This window comes from Protopterus annectens, chromosome 1.part2, assembly GCF_019279795.1.
Source record: "Protopterus annectens isolate FY-2018-M chromosome 1.part2, PAN1.0, whole genome shotgun sequence".
In the NCBI taxonomy this organism is placed as follows: Eukaryota; Metazoa; Chordata; order Ceratodontiformes; family Protopteridae; genus Protopterus; species Protopterus annectens.
This window is the reverse complement of record NC_056727.1, coordinates 214,852,898-214,866,112: the sequence shown is the minus strand read 5'-3', so window position 1 is coordinate 214,866,112 and position 13,215 is coordinate 214,852,898. Positions and strand designations below refer to the sequence as shown.

Sequence of the window (13,215 nt, the reverse complement as noted above, 5' to 3'; positions counted from 1 at the left end):
TAAATGCAGGATGAAGAATATATAAAGCAAATAGAGATAAATGAGTGGTTAGAGTTGGGTTTTACTTTGAAAAATTACATCCTACATTGCTTCTGTCTTCCTTCAGAACAAACAAGCAGTACAAGCTAGAACCAGGTCAAAAATTCTTCAAATAACTATGTGAAGAAAATGAAAGCACTGTCATATGTATTAGCATGTCTGGCAGGAAATTTGTGTATATTCTCAGAGTAACTTGTACTGTATGCCAGCATGTCTAATTGTGAAAATGTAAATAGGTTTTTAAAATATCTCCCTGTTTATACAAAATGTTTAAAGAATCAGCCAGTGTTTTGACACATTTCTAATTGCACATGTTTGTGAGGAAGTATAAACTGTCCATGGAGAATCAGTTGAACAGTTGGTGATGTCATTAGACTATTCCTGGTCGCTATGTTATTATTTGAACAGCTGATTGACAGGAAAAATAACTTTTTCAAACAGCCAACTGTTATTTTTAAGATAAGTTAAGTTAAGCTGAGCAGTCAGTGCTGAGCAGTTAGTGAAGAGTTGCTGTGCAGAAGATACCTGGAAAAAGGACTCACCAAAACTGTAAACCTGCCTTTGCCTTCCTGTTACATTTTAGATTAGATCAGGGACAGTATTCTCTAGTTAGACTAGGAAAGTTTAGTTATTTAGATAGAGTTTTTTCTAAGATGATGGACTTGTATCCTATAGTTTAATTTTATATTTCTGGTGATTGAATTCTGGTGTTTATTGAAAGTTGTTGATTTACATTCTTTAATAATTTTACTTGTTAACAAATGTTTTCATTACTTCGCATTGTGGCTGGACAATCAGTGTGTTCTTTAAAGATTAGAGAGTATTTATACCTGTTTGATACTCCCCAGGTCACCTTGAATGCCTGGCTGCTTCTGGTCATAGCTATCATTTATTTTGATATTTAACTTTTTTAATAATTGATCACCCTTTGAAGGGTGTGTAGACCCGTCTGACTCTGGTGACAGCATTACCATTTGTATTGGGGAAAGGACATACCTGAAAATCTGTGTCAAGCTTCCCATAGTGTCTGTGTGAGATTTAAATGTAGTTTGAGTGTGAGCGAGTCAGAGGTCATTGCTCTGAAGAGTATAATAAGGGATTACATTTGTGATGGACAGAGGTATATAGTCCAGTCCCAGGTAATAGAGCCTGTTACTGTTGTTCTCTTAAGGGAGACTGTGGAATTTTACTTTTGTGTGCTCTGGTGTTTTCCGTGACACTTCCACACTGGAGTTAGTAGTGAGGATTGAGGTGCCTTAATTACTGACCCGGGTTTTAAGTGGGGGACATCACATTTTTGTTGCCAGTTTGGTGGGATATTAACTAGATGTCACAAACCATATGCCCTTTATCTGTCAAGACAATGTTTTCACTAAAATTGCATCTGCTAAATGAAAATCATTTGTATTACATGTATTCATCAAAGTTCATCTATCTTGTTTACTGACTTGTATCAATGCAATTATTTGCAGCAAATCATAACTCACATCCTTTTCATAGTTTTTAATGTTCCTTTCTGGTAATTTATAGACTAAATAGACTGCTGGGACATTACATTTCTAGTATAATCATGACAGTCATGATGGCAAAAGTAATTTTCATCAATAAGCAATAGCCACCCCAGTAAACAATATGATATGCTGCTATACCCTGATATCCAAATAAGCAGTTGTGTAAGAAGCATTTCAGTGCAAAGTAGCTAATAAGTCTGCAAGCAACACAGTTTCAAATGCAAATTTTGTACTAATTAATGTGGAAATGATAAATCTGTATCTCAAGACTAACTTAATAATAACATTTTTGAAAGCCTACTTTAGAGTCAAGTAATAATGCTGATTATTGTTATTACACTTCCTGAAGTAAAGTGGATAAATTGAGAGAAATCAATGAAACCGAAAAGAATATACTGATTATAAACAGGTCTAAAGTTGTTGTTTGTCTTTTTGGCTTTTCCCGGTTAGGGGTCGCCACAGCGGAACTCCGGTCCACTAATGATTGGCAGTAGATTTTTTTATGGTGCCGAGTTGCCAGCCCGATGCCCAACCTTCAGCGAAAGCATGCCCATTCACACATGTCTTTCGGAGGCCACTTGACCGCGGGGAGGACATGCAGACTCCACACAGAAGGCACTCCAGCCGAGAATCGAACAGGAGAACCTCTTGCTGTGAGGCAACAAGTGAACAATGAAGAAAAGACAATGGAGAACAGTGTTGTACCCCAGTAAATAAATACAAAAAAAATAAAAATAAAAATACAGAGACATTTATAGCATAATATATTTTATTCAAGTGATAATTAAAACACATTGTACAAAAATATTTAGGTGGAAGTAAAATTTGTGGAAGCATTCCCATATTTCTTCTGTTTGGCATCAATATTTCTGTCCCACAGTCATGGAACATTACCTTTTGGAATTGTTAAGGTATCACTGCTTTGTAAAATAAGTTGCTACTTAAGGTAGAAAAGTATACTACGTATTACAATATCTCTAGATTTTGGTCAGGCAGGATACATTACAAGATAATGCCATCAGGATTTTAATAATGGGCCAACATTCACTTTGTTGTGCCATCAGACGAGGAGAATAATCACTGTCCCTTAGAAGTTAAAATTATTTTAACTTATTATAACAAGATGTTTTTCAGCATCACTTGTTTACTACAATAGTACTTAATTTTACATTAGATTTTTGAAGTGAACTCAATGTTTGAACTACAGGGACTTGCAAACCATTTCAAGCCCTTGTGACAGGCCCCAAAGAAAGACTTAGGATATTATCTAGCCAAATTCTAAAGAAAAGTGACCAGCATCAACTTTTTGTCACTCCTGGTAGACCATAAAGTCGACTATTGTATCTGCTGTAATCTTCTCAATCTATTAATCTTTTGAAGAAACTAGTATAACTTCTGTCAGAATGAGATCTGCAGTTCTAGTCACTTGTTAATATCAATTTGAATAGTTTCTGAGTATATGGTTATAGTATCTGGCCAAATGCCAAGAACCTTTAACTCTTTGTATTGTGAATGTGCTGTAATGTTAAATATTTGACTGCTATTGCTTTGAATTCTAGGTGGCACTTCCCAAATAAGTAGAATGAGTTTTTCAGCATGTATTATACCCAACATATCAATAAAACTCCAAATAAACAATCCATACTTGATTGGAATCTTATCTACAGCAGATCACTCACTATAAACTCCTTTGGATGTTTACCTGATGCAATCAGTAACCATTTCCTCACAGTTGCATTAAGAAACTGAAATAAAAAAGATCACGTAATCTACAAACAAGTAGGCAGTCTCACAGAATTCAATGAAGAAGCTTTCAATAATTGCTTAAGACATTGTAGCTGGTCATCTCAGAAGGCTCTACCCTTGTCGAAGCAATAACTAATTTAAGCATATAATTTTTTAATGCACTGATCACCATACACTACTTCTTACAAAAATAATTAAATCAAACTCTGCCACATAGCTATCTAAAGAAATCAAACAATCCGTGGCCCTAAGAGAAAAAAAACATAGACAAGCTGACTTAAAACAAACCACAGAGTACCTATCAAAATTTCAGGCACCTTAGAAACCTTACTAAACAAAAGATTAAATCAGACAAGCAATCCTGCTCCAACACCAGTATCAGGGCAATCCATAGCAGTAGTCCTCCATTAATAAACTCCTTTATCCAGGCCAATCCAACATGCCCTCACCCTTAACTAACAACAACAACGACAACAGTGCTTCCCATTTCAATTCCCCTTTCATATTAAACTGTTCTCTCTTTACTGAAGAATACCCCCCTCTATGACAATGTCACAAAAACCTGAAACTTAGCTAGACCAGTTATGTTTCCAGTCTGTCCCAACAGCAACTATAAAGAAAAATCTTTATATGCTAAAATCAGACATTTTAGCAAATGATAATTTACCTGCTTAGTGTATTAAAAGAGCAAGCAGACACTCTTGCCTAATCCAGTCTCTATCCTTATAAACCATTCTGCTTCAGAAAACTAAGTCCCAGCCATCCAGAAAAAGTTTGTTTTTATTACACCTCTATACAAAGGTGGCACATCCATAGAATTCTCCAACTATAGAGCTATGGCTATCTTAACACCTCTATCAAAAATCCTGGAAAGAATGTATTCATTCACAACTCTTAAAATACCTCATCAATAACAACCTCCTCCAACATCCAATATGGTTTTCACCCCAAACATTACCAAAACTGTCCTCAGTTTCACAAACACCATAAACTACATGAGAAATTCTGGCCACTTAGTATCACCTATTTTCCTTGACCTAGTATAAGCATTCAGCATCATCTCTCATGAAAATCTACTCCTAGAACTTTCATTCCTCTGCCTCTCCCATCAAGGCCTGTCATGGTTACATAGCTGACTCACAGACAAAAGGCTGTAAAATGCCTCCAAGACATTTTTACCCTTTCTTCTTTTCCACTGGAGTCCCATGAGGTTCAATACTTGTTTTCCTCTTATTCAATATCTTTATAAATAAATTTTACACAACCTCCAGTCATAATGCAATATGCAGACAATGCCTCCCTCATCTGCTCTGCCCCAACCTTCTCAAAATGTAATGACCTCAACAAGGAGTCCTCCTCATACATAGAAACATGGCTAAGAAAATCTCACCTCCTTCTAAATCCTATTAAAACAAAAGTAATGCTGTTCATTCTCAGAAAATAGCACCAGAATAGAAATATGACAACAATCAAATTTACTAGGAGTCATAATAGATGAACATTTAAATATGATCTACTTATTCTCCAAGCTGTTAAAAACTGCCATAATTTATTATACAGAAGTAAACATATCTCACTGACAGCATTAAACATTGCAACACCCTACTTACTACCATCACTTGGTCTCCACCATCCTAACCTTCATAGCACTGAAAAAATGTCATCATACTGCTGTTATAATAAAATTGCTGGATTCTTATTGCCCATCAACTAATACATAAACCAGAAAACTGTCCAAATCTACAAAACACCTTAAAATATTATTCACCAGCCATGGAACTACACTCTCAAAATAACTCACTTTTAATCACCTCTAATAATAGTGATGGTGGCTCACTCTACTCCTGCTATGTCTCCAATTTTTGAATATTCTACCATTACACTTAAAGCAAATTGAACAACTAAAAGTTTCATAGGTTCATAGGTTCACATGTGTTTACTAGGCTAACAACCACAAGGGCCTTTTTAAGCCTAGTCATGCATCATAAATCTCTGACAAGTTCTGATACCCTTGATAAGTGTAAGCAGGGGCTTAGGAAATTAACCATTTACAGGTTACCTGTTTGCATCAGAGACATAGGTGCCAAACCAGGAATCAACTTAAACAATACTCAAAGGACTATATACTATTTCACTGCATCTTAATGCTACTGTATGCAATTTCATGTCTCCTGACCTTTGCTCTTTTTTAAAATACAAGTCTCTTTTATAACATTTCTCACACTTGAACATTTATCTAAGTACTAATCAAATGCTATACCTCTCTCTCATTTAACCATATCTATCTGCAGTACTTTTTCTCTTTCTATCTCAAATTGAACTTTCATATCAAATCAACATACAAAGTTTTATTACTCACAAATATCTACTTTATTGTAAAGTAACATGTTTATCCAATGTATGCCAATGTAGGTTCATCACAACATTGCAGGATTTGAATTATGTTCATCTACTTTATTGAAAATATTTACCCTATGTCTCTGTTCTACAGTTGCTATCCTATGTGACTTTTATTCTTTGCATTAATGTATGAGATTGTATATTTTTTGTGTGGAGCTTTTCTCCCCAGGACTCCACTAAAACTGTTTTTATTTTTGCCGAGTTGGACTTCCCCAATCAATAAATAAAAATAAATAGTAAATGAATAAATATAAATTAGTGTTGAAAATGTCAGATAATGACGATTACTCAGCAGTCTTTCATTGGAGGCTAAGATCCATAAGAAGATTACTTAAAACCTGTGCAAGATGTAATGACATCTCCTTAGGGATGCATAAGCATTGTTTATTTTTTTAGACAGGTCCAGTGGCATATGGGGGATAAAGTTCTGAAGACAGCCCAACTGACATGAGTTTGATAAACAACATCTTTTAGAGCTGGCATTAACAGGATAGCAGGGCCTATCCTAGGGTATGGAAAGACCAGAATCAGCTGATGTCACATTCCTTTTGAAGAGAGGTAACAATACAAAAGGCATCTCTTTGGTGGCTGATTAGTCACCAAGCCCCAAATGCAGTAGCCCTCATAGCAGGTACTGGGAATTTGCACTGAAGTGGAGAGCATTATGGCTACTGTTGTGATACAAGTCAGTCAATCCATGCCTGGAGGGTGGGGGGTTCTAAAGCATTTAATATATGTCCTCACTACCAACAAGGACAAAAAGCACCATCAGGGCTGCCTGAATGATGGCTCCTACTGCAGGGGCTTTCATTCTCTACATTGCGGATACCCAGTTGAGGAGACAAATTGACTCAAATTCCATCAGGGCAGATTGATAATCAGTAAACACTGGAACAAATGCGACTAGAAAACATTATTTATATTTTCAGAAATATGTTACTGCCCTGCCATGTGCCCCTTCTCAGTCCCTACAAAATGGTAGAGATCATATTGGGTGTACCAAAATGGGGCCTTTCTCATAGCAAGACAGGCTTTTTTGCTTTTGTTCTATCTTTAACCTCCATCATGCATGTAATGTGCACTTCATAGGACTGTTCTACTTGCTATGAACACACTATAGCTTCAGGTAATTCACCTATACCTTCTCAATCTTCCATTCTGCCAGGACTAGAACCTTCCCCCAACAGTCTCTAGTAGGAGTCACAGCCAAGAAAAGGCTTCCCTATATGATCTTACTAACACCTGCTAACTCTAACCCTTACTCTGACTGTAACTCTAACCCTACACCTTAGCTTTGAAAAACTTTTTCCCGAACACTACTACTAATCAATACAGCTTGGACACACACACACACACACACACACACGCACCAAAAACATGCACTACACTATACATATGCCCTCAATTATCCCTACTGTATCCCTGACCTACATTTGCATGTTTATTTATTGTAAATCCACACGACAAACAGTTAGTATGAAAGCCTTAACTACAATCGCGTTTTCGTCCCAAAACATGGACTTCATCAGATAAAACATTTTACTTTCATCACACACTTTTATACAATCAATTAAAATAAAAACCAATAAAAAACAAGTAATTCCATTCAAATAGACAAATGAAATTTCCTTTAAACTCATTAATTATTTATGACCAAGGTTGATGCATTCTTTAACATAATACACTTTATGTTAATATCATAAATCCATTCTTAATCAAAATATAACTTCTCTTAAAAAACATTCATTAACTTACTAATTCATATACTATAATAAATATTTAAAAAAATATTATATGTAAAAACGTTATTTTGTTTATTATTAAAACATTTAATTCCTAAACCTTAATGCATTCATATATTTATGGAAAATAAAGTAAATTAAAATTCCCATAACAACAGTGCCACCTTCTGTCTTCATTTAATATTACATCTTCTATACTTAAAATTTTCTTTCACACTTTAGCAGCTCTCAATTTCAAAAGGGGAAGAATAGATATATACTCATTGAGTCCAGGTGCTTTGTTTGCTTCCAAAACTATTTGCCACCATAATTCTTTGTAACCTGTTGTTTCCTCCCAAGGGCCTCCTCTAACATCACTTTTAATTTGCTCAAGGACAAAAAAACTAAATTTATAACCCTCACAATACTTAGAATGTTTAAACAAGGCATTGGTCTCCTTCCCTTTTGTTATGTCATAAGTATGCTCATATATTCTTTTTTTTGAGGGTTCTCTCCATCTTACCCACGTAGAAGGAGTTGCACCTTTCACAAGTGACAAAATATACCAAGCCCCTGGAATCACAGTTAAAGTAACCTTTACTAGTTAACCAGCGTCCCTTACTTTCCAAGTAAATTTTCTCTTTGTTTATTATAAATTCACAGTGTTTACATTTCCCACACCTATATGTCCCAGCTTTCTCCCTTTTTATACTGATCCTTCCTTATTTCTAATATACCCTTTATACTGGTAGAGTTCCTAAACACTATCTTAGGTGTACTTTGAGGGAGACCCTCCAAATCCGTAAGGGAGGTAAATTTTTCCCATTCTTTTTGGAATGTTGCCCTAATGTTGTTATTTAATGCATTATATTCTAATATAAGGGCTTGTTGGAATTCCCTATTAAACTCTATCCCTTTCGTTCTCGTCTCCCAGTTTTGATTTTTAACTTCCTTTTCCCCTAGAATGGGCTTAAATTTGATTTGTCTATTTGAATGGAATTACTTTGTTTTTTATTGTTTTTTATTTTAATTGATTGTATAAAAGTGTGTGATGAAAGTGAAATGTTTTATCTGATTAAGTCCATGTTTTGGGACGAAAACACGATTGTAGTTAAGGCGGTCATACTAACTGTTTGTCGTGTGGATTTACATTAAATTTTTGGACACGTATTCCCTCTCTTTGCGGTTGTTTTCTCTCTTTTTGTGTTACTTGGTGTTTGTGGAGAGTTCGCTTTTGCTTTTATTTGTTTATTTATTGATATTTGATTACTGGAAAACCCATTTTCAGCAAAGGCATGGGGAGAAAAGCACCAAAGTATTATAAAAACATTTTAAGAACAGTAATATTATAATCTTCAAATATAATGCAATAAAAAAGCAATAAAAAATCTATGGTTCAAACAATTATACCAAATTAAACATAATATGGAAATGTTGGCTAAGCATGACATAATATGTACAGAAATTTTAGCCGTTTTAGAGAAAATAAAGGTAAGTTTTGTCTGATCCTTTGCGTTCGGTTTAAATGAGTATACAACCAAGTGTCATATTCACAGACACACAAGCACTCTCGCGCACACACACACACACACACACACACACACACACACACACACACACACACACACACAGTAGTGAATTCAGAGCCAGTAACTGAGATATACACCACTGCTTTTCTACGCCTGCAACTAAAGACTTGACATCTGTAAATATTTATTTTTACTTGCTTTATATTAAAATGTGTCACAATTGTAATGGCATTTCTGAGGTTATATTATTACTTTTGTAGGACTTATTCTAGCATGTTGTGTAATGATATTTGCGGGCACTCTCCCATTTTGCTGACATCTATCCATCCGAATGTCACTAAGCTGTAAATATTGTTGTAGCCCTCTTTTTTATGAAATGACACTAGCAGTTTAGTGGTTTTCTATTACCTACATCTCTTTACGCCAGCTCAGGTAAGTCCCATGCTTTACTATAACAGTAACTTTCTGCACTTCAGGCTTATACTGTCCTCTCTGTCCTGAATACAGAATACATAAAACAGTGGAAGGACTGTGAGAAATCTTCTTCCTATAACCATTGCATTGGAGCTATACCAGAAAGCACCTGTCATGCTATTTCCATTATCAGTACTGAAAGCAATTTGCAAATTATTTTACTAAATATGATGGGATTATACAATGCACTGTCTTTATTTACAACATAATTAATATGCATTCATTTCCTGTATTTCTTTCACTTAAATGTCTGATATCTTATAACTGTTGCATTGATTCATGCATGTGTCCAAAATTGTGAACAATGTGTATCACATATGCTTCCAAAATCATGAACAATGTACAACTTATTATTTAACATTATATTTTCTCTTTTGGATTAAACAACAGAGATCCTGTAAAATATTTTCCCACATTCTACAACGTTCTGAAAGAATTTAATCTTTTTTCTTTAACATATCATTTTGAATAAAATATAGCAATAACCCACGCCTGGGTGTGGGTAATGCGGGATTTAACCATGGTTGGCGTGGTTTGGTCCCGAGGGCGAAGCCCGAGGGACCAAACAAACACAACCGTGGTTAAATCCCGCATTACCCACACCCAGAAGTGGTTATTATATATAATGACATTATTTAAGAAAAGAAATAATTACTTTTCTTAAATAATGGCATTGTATAATGCCTCTTTGCTGCCCTTCCGTAGCTGTCTGGTATTCCGTGGCAGTTCTGATGTACTGCGCATGCCTACGCAGTACATCAGAGCTGTGGGCAAAAGCAACGGAGAACGCAAGATCTCCGTTGCTTTTTACTGTTTTGCTATGTTAAATGGGTTTAACATAGCAAGACAGCTTTAAAATAAGCAACGGAGATCTCCGTTACTTATTTTAAAGCTGTCTCGCTATGTTAAACCCATTTAACATAGCGAGACAGGTTTAAAAAAAAAAAGCAACGGAGATCGCAAGATCTCCGTTGCTTTACTGTCGCTATGTTAAAGGAGTTTAACATAGCGACACAGCTTTAAAAAAAGCAACGTAGATTTGCGTTGCTTTTTTTAAACCTGTGTCGCTATGTTAAACTCTTTTAACATAGCGACACAGTGTTTTATTCTAACGGAAAAAGTCCGGGCGACCAGACCTTTTTCCGTTAGTATATTGAGGGATTTACAACGGGCACGCTGGTTGGGCTGGCCAATCAGCGTGCACGTTTTAGAGGAAGAATTGTATAATATCCATTTCTCCATAGCTATTCCACACTATTCTACATTTTCATATTTTTCTTCATTCTCTGATTAACATTGACAGACTAAATCTGATTTATCGAGTCTGTGCTACATTGTAAAAAGTGTAAATTAATTCACTTTTTAATTAAAATGTATTAGTTCTGTCACAGTGCCAGTAAACTTTAATTCTTAGTGTCTGAGATTGTATATGTTATATTGCATTAATACAGATCCTTAACTGTCTTGTGAAATCAGTTTCTTTGCAGTGGGTCCAACTAACAAAATGAGAAATGCTATTGTCTATAATTTGGACCTATAAATATTGATACATTTTAAAGCTAAATATACATTTCTGCCATAATTTGGAAAGAATAAACATATATTATTCAAGACTTATACAAAAGATCAATAGTGCCGGAATAACAAAGCAAACTGTTCTACTGCTCACGCTCTGTATGATCATGTTTATTACATGAAACGACATGCTACAGAAAGACATTCTGCCCTCATAACTTCAGAGCACCAGCAGTAAATGTAATATGTCTAAATGTCACACTCCTTACTAGGTCTTGATACAACTTAAGGAAAATCGGACTTGATTTAAATAAACATATCTGAGGGACCTGCTTTAAATAAATACATCTGACAGAAATCCATTCTAAATTAACACACTCTTTTGAATTAATTAAAAAATACAGCAGTCTCAGTAGTAATTTCAGACAACTGGTTATAAACGACATACCTGCAATACGTGCTACTGAGTTTTCTGTTTAACTTTTGTTCTCTCGTTTATTTGCAACCCAATTTTCTGGTATTGTAACCCAAGTTATTCAAAGCTTATACAGTTCTGTGAGGCCATCTGATTTTCTGTTTTGTAACTCTGGTCACTGACAAAGAAGATTTTTCACACCACATTTCTGTGTTAGACAGTGATTGGTCCAGTTATCTGAAAAAGGGAGGGAAGTAAAGGATGCTTATATAACTGAAATGTGATCACCCAGGCACTGCCAGCTATTAAACAGAAAATGGTAAAATTTAAAAATGTTGCTTGTTTGTTAATAACTTAATCATGGATTATAGAAAAGTTAAGTCAGACACTCCTTTTCTTCACGTAAGGTTTCACATCCTTTTTAATTTTCTGTGTTTCTCTTTTATGAACAATAGCAAACTATGAGAAACAAGACTATTTCTACATTCGGACAGCCCACTGGGGATGCAGTTTGGCATACGGCTGTTAGAAAACAATGTATGAGTATGCATTTGCATTTAGCACGTCTGAGTTTCTCACTGTAAGAGCTGTGGAATAGCTAAAGACCTCATTCCTCCACGGTACGAGGAATGTAAAAACTGCATTATTGCAAAAGAAAATCCACATGTATTTAATACTCTTGATTTATGAATTTAATCTCCAAAATTACATTCAAAATCTTTAGTAAAACCCTGAAAGCTGTTTCAGTTTCAGAAACAAAGACAGTAGTTGAGTTCATATCCCACATCTTTAGAAAACTACATTGTAGGCTGTGGATCATACACTTCCTGGAAACCACTCTAGCTGTTGTGACATTCACAAAACTAACTGAAATATCACACGCACACACGCACACACACACACACACACACACACACACACACACACACACACACACACACACACACACACACACACACACACATACAGAGTTAAATTATATGCTAGAGGTATGCATAACAATGTATTGGCTAAGATACACATAGAACTAAAATTGGGTTTATTAATGTTATTTTGATATATTTCATTGTATTCATTTGTTGACCTGGTGACCATCTAGGTGTAAGTACCTCTTTTCAAACTTGACTTGAAAGCAGTTTGTTTTTGAATCAGGGAGTTTGCAAGTTAAGCTTAAGAAAAACAAACCCAGAACTGCATTTGCTATACAACCTCCCCCCCATTAAGGAAAATGTCCATGTGGTGGCTAGATTAACTCCTCTACCCCTATCAATGCTGTAATTTGCCACAGTCAATGGGTTCTGTGCTTTAACAGGTATTTTTTCCTCTGCACTATTCTGACTACAGTTATATTTTCATTTATACACTTGATAAGACCTATTCTGCCTGAAGTAGAACCAAGCCTTCCTCATAATAAGCTTGGTAGTAAGTTAAATTTTTGTTATTAGTCGGAAATTACATTCATCCTTGATACTTTTTATGAAATTTCACTTTTTATGTCCTTAAATTGTGACAACTGATTGAGGAAAATGGATTTTAGTATTATCTGATGTAAAAATCACAAGCTTGGAAACCTACAGTTTAGATTCTAGTTTGTATCGGTGGGAAAGGGAGAGTATTTCTGACTTTGAGCTGGTCTATTTAGGATCATAGACGGTTACTAGGCTAATGGCCCTGAGGCCCTTACAAGCCTAGCCAAGAGTTCATCCCCAAAAAAAGCAACCTCAGTCAGCACCTGTTGGCCCTGTCATTGAGGGATACAGGTGGAACCCCTGGGACAAATTTGTGGTTTCCCATCCACTCATCAAGGTTGCACTTGAAGAGGGTCAGCAAGGTACTTTGTTTGATGTGTATGGGAAGTCTATTCC

The 13,215-nt window shown here is 35.5% G+C and overlaps 1 protein-coding gene across 1 annotated transcript in view; it reads right to left on the bottom strand.

Moving 5' to 3' along the window:
• LOC122788674 overlaps positions 1-11,587 on the bottom strand; it is a 341,452-nt gene extending 329,865 nt beyond the window's left edge. The window contains exon 1 of the mRNA XM_044055573.1: positions 11,384-11,587. The gene's annotated coding sequence lies outside the window, so the exon portion shown is untranslated. The remainder of the gene's footprint in view (positions 1-11,383) is intronic.
• Between the last annotated feature and the right edge of the window lie 1,628 nt (positions 11,588-13,215).